The following is a 6,987-nucleotide window of genomic DNA, read 5'->3' on the forward strand; positions in this document are numbered from 1 at the left end:
ATATGAAATCAATTTTATCAATTTATGTATTATTGGCCATCGAAAAGTTGTCAAAGCTGTTCTTTTTACAAAATGTATAATGTTAAAATTTTCTTTTTATGTTTCAGGAAACGGGCTTCAAGCCCTCTTGCTGCTGTTATTCACAACTTTTATGTAGCTTTAGCATGCATGTCACGATATCGATATATTGTTGGTATTGTAATGACCTAGCCATTATCATTTTAACTCCAGATACAAATGCATGTAGAATGCAGTAAGCTATAAATTCACGCATATTATATTCCTAGTGCGATACCAGTTTGCATGGAAATTTACACTTCTTCCACATATTTTCATGCTTATGATATCTATCATACATACACCATGCTAAAGTCATTGAAATACACATACTATCTGTTGCTCTGCCATGAATGCCACTTCTGGCGAGCGCTAAATTTCTATCACATGAGCTTGGCAATTACATCATTTACTAAATGGCAATTGTGCCATGACAACCCAGCCAAGCTAGGCACCGTATGCCAACATAGTCAGACTTGATGATGATGTCATCTACCAGATGGTGACTCCATGACAACCCTGCCAAGCTAGGCACCGTGTGCCAATCCAAGACTATAAATACTTGGCAGACCTTGGCAGTTTTGTCAGTACCTGGTAAGAACTCACAGTGACCACTTGGTTACATCACACATCCAAGTATGCCGAAATACCTTATGAATGTTTTCAGCTACCTAGATGGTACAATAAAGCCACATATAATTGGCAGAGTTTGGCTGAAACGGATACCTTCCCAGCTATGAAACTATAATAATTCCTCTAATAAACTACATATCTCCTGACCAGATATAACATGACATCCACAACCCAAGAATAAAATACTATTCCTTATATCCCAATACACCTGGGACCCTGAATAAACTGATTTCTAATTACTATTCTACCAATACAAGACTACCATTATTTAGACTTAACGCAGATTCCTTTCAACTAAATAGCTTAACTCTATTCATCCTCCGAGAGCCAGAATCATCAACCGGATTTCCTGACAAGACCTATAGGCAAGACGTGACACCGTTTTTGTCAAGCCTCAAATATTACCAAGGCAAGACGTGACACCGTTTTTGTCAAGCCTCAAATATTACCAAGGCAAGACGTGACACCGTTTTTGTCAAGCCTTTCTATACTCTTTAGAATTTTCTGAACTACATCTAGATGAGGAACTTTTGACCGGCGTAGGCGAGCATTCCAGACCGGACTTAGACGGTGAACCAGGGCCAATAATACAGATAGACCACATCCGATTTTATTGTTTGTGAAATGACATATAAATAAATCACTGTGTTTTAACATTATTTCAGGTGTCCGTGTAATTTACTCCCTATTATCTCCCTGTTTCCCCCCATGTGTGTTTGAGAAGAACCCACGTTTGCATATTGATGTGTGCGCGGGCTAGCAGACCCCGTGTACGTTTCAGTATATTAGTTCAAAAAGAACTACATATTACATAGTCGGCGGATGTTCAGGATACAAATGGCATCCTATTTTTTTAAAGATTTTTAATGTCCAAAATGGGCTCAAATCTTTATTACTGCTGTAATTCACAGCGTCCAGTCGGACTTTGGGATGAAATAAAACATGTGGATATATTGCTGGTATGTATGTAAAAATAAAAGTACATATAACATAGCCGACTGATATTCAAAACGCCGACGGCATACGTCCAAAGAAGGCCTCATCGCGAAATTTAAGTCATCGTTGAGACTTTCATAATATATGAAGTGAAATTAGTTTCAGCACTTTATGCATAATGTTTCGACAAAGAACGTTGAAATGTCCGGAAAATCCGAATTTAAAGCATTTTATAGGTGTACGGAAATGGACTCGAATCTTTGTTACTGCTGTTATTCTCAGCGCCCAGGAGGACTTGAGGATGAATCAAACAAGGTGGATATATTGCTGGTATGTATGTCCAAATAAAAGTATATATTTCATTGCCGACGGATATTAATTATACCGACGGCATACCTCCAAAATAATACCACATCACGAAATTGGAGCATGGTTTGGTGGTCAGTTACTGCTGCGCCGAAACGGTGCTCTTAAGACAATATTTGGTCATCCTAAGTCATCATTAGGGCCGTTATGAGATATAAAATGATTTTTGTTTTGGCAATTTATGCATAATGTGCCGACGTCGAACAGTGAAATGTATTGAAAATCGTAATTTTAAGCATTTTTTAGTCGTTCAAAAATGGACTGGAATCCTTGTTACTGCTGTAATTCACAGCGTCCTGAAGGACTTGAGGATAAATAAAACCATGTGGATATATTGCTTGTGTATATGTTCAAATGATAGTATATACAACATTGCCGGCGGATTTGAAGAAGTCCTCTTCTGTAATCTGGAACATGTTTTGGTGGTCAATTACTGCAGTATTTTGCGCCGAAACGATACCCCCAAATCATTATTTATCATCTAATATCATTGTTGAGGCCTATATGAGATATAAAATGAATTTAGTTTTACCAATTTATGCAATATGTGCCGACGAAGAACAATGAAATGTGTTGAAAATCGTAATTTCAAGCATTTTTCAGGTGTCGAAAATAAGCTCGAATCCTTGTTACTGCTGTAATCCACAGCGTCCAGGAGGACATAAGGATGAATCAAACTATGTGGATATATTTCTGGTATGTATGTCCAGATAAAAATACATATTGCATTGCCGACCGATTTTCAGGATGCCGACGGCATACGTCGAAAAAACGCCTCATCACAAAATTGAAACATATTTTGATGCTTAGATGCTGCTGTAATCTGCGCCGAAACGATGCATATGAGATACGATTTGGTCTCCTAAGGTCATTGATGAAGTCTCTATTATATACAAAATAAAATTAGTTTTAGCAGATTATGATTTATATTATTGCGAATCACGGTAAAATCTGTTGAAAATTGTAATTTTAAGCATTTTTCAGACGTCCAAAAATGGGCGCAAATCCTTGTTACTGCTGTAATTCATAGCGTCCTGAAGGACTTGAGGATATATAAAGCCATGTGGATATATTGCTTGTGCATATGTTCAAATGATAGTAAATACAACTTTGCCGGCGGATTTGAAGAATGCCGACGGCATACGTCTAAAGAAGACATCATCTGTAATCTGGAACATGTTTTGGTGGTCAGTTACTGCTGTATTCTGCGCCAAAACGATCCCCTTACACCATTATTTAGTCATCTAATGTCATTGTTGAGGCCTTTATTAGATATAGAATGAATTTAGTTTTAGCAATTTATGCAATATGTGCCGATGAAGAACAATGAAACGTGTTGAAAATCGTAATTTCTAGCATTTTTCAGGTGTCCGAAAATGGGCTCGAATCCTTCTTACTGCTGTAATGCACAGCGTTCTGAAGGACTTGAGGATAAATAAAACTATGTGGATATATTGCTTGTGTATATGTTAAAATGATGGTATATACAACATTGCCGGCGGATTTGAAGAATGCCGACGGCATACGTCTAAATAAGAACTTATATGCAATCTGGTACATGTTTTGGTGGTCAGTTACTGCTGTATTTTGCGCCGAAACGATCCCCTCAAACCATTATTTAGTCATTTAATGTCATTGTTGTGGCCTTTATGTGATATAAAGAGAATTTGGTTTTAGCAATTTATGCAATATGTGCCGATGAAGAACAACGAAATGTGTTGAAAATTGTAATTTCTAGCTTTTTTCAGGTGTCCGAAAATGGGCTCGAATCCTTGGTACTGCTGTAATCCACAGCGTCCAGGAGGACATAAGGATGAATCAAACTATGTGGATATATAGCTGGTATGTATGTCCAAATAAAAGTACATATTGCATTGCCGACCGATTTTCAGCATGCCGATGGCGTACGTCGAAAAAACGCCTCATCACAAAATTGAAACATATTTTGGTGCTTAGATGCTGCTGTATTCTGCGCCGAAACGATGCATATGAGACACGATTTGGTCTCCTTAGGTCATTGATGAAGTCTCTATTATATACAAAATAAAATTAGTTTTAGCAGTTTATGCTTTATATTCCTGCGAAGAACGGTAAAATCTGGTGAAAATCGTAATTTTAAGCATTTTTCAGACGTCCAAAAATGGGCCCGAATCCTTGTTATTGCTGTAATTCACAGCGTCCTGAATGGCTTGAGGATAAATAAAACCATGTGGATATATTGCTTGTGCTCCTGAGGCTATTCAAATTTTGTATAATTATGTCCCTTGTCTTCTCAAAACATAAATAATCAGAGCCAGGACTGATGAAGTCAGAATTTTTTACAGAATATTTTTCAAAAAAAAAAAAAAAAAAAAAAAAAGATTATCTAGTCGGTAGCCATACTATGCTTGTGCATATGTTCAAATGATAGTATATACAACATTGCCGGCGGATTTGAAGAATGCCGACGGCATACGTCTAAAGAAGACCTCATCTGTAATGTGGAACATGTTTTGGTAGTCAGTTACTGCTGTATTTTGCGCCGAAACGATCCCCTCTAACCATTATTTAGTCATCTAATGTCACTGTTGAGGCCCTTTATGAGATATAAAATGAATTTAGTTTGAGCAATTTATGCCATATATGCCGACGAAGAACAATGAAATGTGTTGAAATCGCCTCATCACAAAATTGAAACATATTTTGGTGCTTTGATTTGGTGTATTAGAACTGCGCCGAAACGATGCACATGAGCCACGATTTGGTATTCTTAGGTCATCGTTGAAGTCTTTCTTATAAACAAATAACATTAATTTTAGCAGTTTATGCTTTGTATTCCGGCGAAGAACGGTTAAATGTGTTGAAAATCATAATTTTAAGCATTTTTTCAGATTTTCAAAAATAGGCTCGAATCCTCGTTATTGCTGTAATTCACATCATCCTGAAGGAGGATAAATAATAATAACATATATAATGATAGTTCATATCACATTATGAATTGCTAACCTATAAATTTGACAACGTCTAGCCAGAGCTCCAGTAATAATTAGGATGAATAATGAATACTTCTGAAAATGTTATTTGCAAAGTGTACTCGTATTCATCAAAAACAGATTTTGCTTTCTTTTTTTTTGTTCTAAATACAATTGTACATTGCAACTGACCAGAAACAAAATAGTACGATAAACCGTTCATGACTATAAAAACACTATCGCTATTTTAATTGATTATTAATAGTAATTAGCTACTGTGCGTAGTAATGTAGGCCTAATCTTTCATCAATTTTGTGTTTTCTACAGGACAAAAGGATTAAAATAATAAACTTATGCTTTTACTTTAATACTAAGACTGTTTTGTGCTCATAAAATGCTGAATTCGTTGTACTGCTAAAATTAGTAACAGTAACTTACGGAAATCGCCAAAATTATTTTATAATTTAATATTCAATATATGTCCGAGCGAGAGCTGTTTACAAAAATATTTACAAAAAATACTTAAAGGCAACTTCATGACAACAAAATATATCTTTCCCTGGCAATAATCTTATACATTAATAACACAGTACATAACAGTACAAATATATCGGTTACCGGACCTCTAGACTCCTTAGACATAGTCTTATTTGGACGTATGCTGTCGGCATTCTTCAGATCCGTCGGCAATGTGAATTGTATCATTATTTGAACATAAGTACAAGCAATATATCCACAAGGTTTTATTTATCCAGACAGTTGAATTTTTTTTAAAAATTACGAATTTTAGCTATTTATCCGTTCTTAACCGGAATATAAAGCATAAACTGTTATAACTAATTTTATCTTACATATAATAAAGACTTCATCAATGACCTAAGAAGACCAAATCGTGGCTCATGTGCATCGTTTCGGCACAGAATACAGCAGTATCTAAGCACCACAATTTGTTCCAATTTTTCGATGAGGCGTTTTTTCGACGTATGTCGTCGGCATCCTGAAAATCCGCCGGCAATGCAATAATGTACTTTTATTTGGACATACATACCAGCAATATATCCGCATAGCTTGATTCATCCTCACGTCCTCATGGACGCTGTAAATTACAGCAGTAACAAGGATTCGAGCCCATTTTTGAACATCTTAAAAATGCTTAAAATTACGATTTTCAACAGATTTTACCGTTCTTCGCAGGAATATAAAGCATAAACTGCAAAAACTAATTGTATTTTGTATTTAATATAGACTTCATCAATGACCTTAGGAGACCAAATCGTGTCTCATGTACATCGTTTCGGCGCAGAATACAGCAGCATCTTAGCACCAAAATATGTTTCAATTTTGTGATGAGGCGTTTTTTCGACGTATGCTGTCGGCATCCTGAAAATCGGTCGGCAATGCAATATGTACTTTTATTTGGACATACATATCAGCAACATATCCACATAGTTTGATTAATTCTTATGTCCTCCTTGACGCTGTGGGTTACAGCAGTAACAAGGATTCAAGCCCATTTTCGGACACCTGAAAAATGTTAGAAATTATGATTTTCAACACATTTCGTTGTTCTTCGTCGACGCACTTTGCATAAAATGCTAAAACTAAATTTATTTTATATCTCACAAGGGCCTCAACAATGACATTAGATGACTTAATAATGGTTTGAGGGGATCGTATCGGCGCAAAATACAGGAGTAACTGACCACCAAAACATGTTCCAGATTACAAATGAGGTCTTCTGTAGACGTATGCCGTCGGCATTCTTCAAATCTGCCGGCAATGTTGTATATACTATCATTTGAACATATGCACAAGCAATATATCCACACGGTTTTATTTATCATCAAGTCCTTCAGGACGCTGTGAATTACAGCAGTAACAAGGATTCGAGCCCATTTTTGGACGTCTGAAAAATGTTTAAAATTAAGATTTTCAACAGATTTTACCGTTCTTCGCAGGAATATAAAGCATAAACTGCTAAAACTAATTTTATTTTGTATATAACAGAAACTTCATCAATGACCTAAGGAGACCAAATCGTGTC

The sequence above is a fragment of the Mercenaria mercenaria genome, chromosome 6, assembly GCF_021730395.1.
Source record: "Mercenaria mercenaria strain notata chromosome 6, MADL_Memer_1, whole genome shotgun sequence".
Lineage (NCBI taxonomy): Eukaryota > Metazoa > Mollusca > Bivalvia > Venerida > Veneridae > Mercenaria > Mercenaria mercenaria.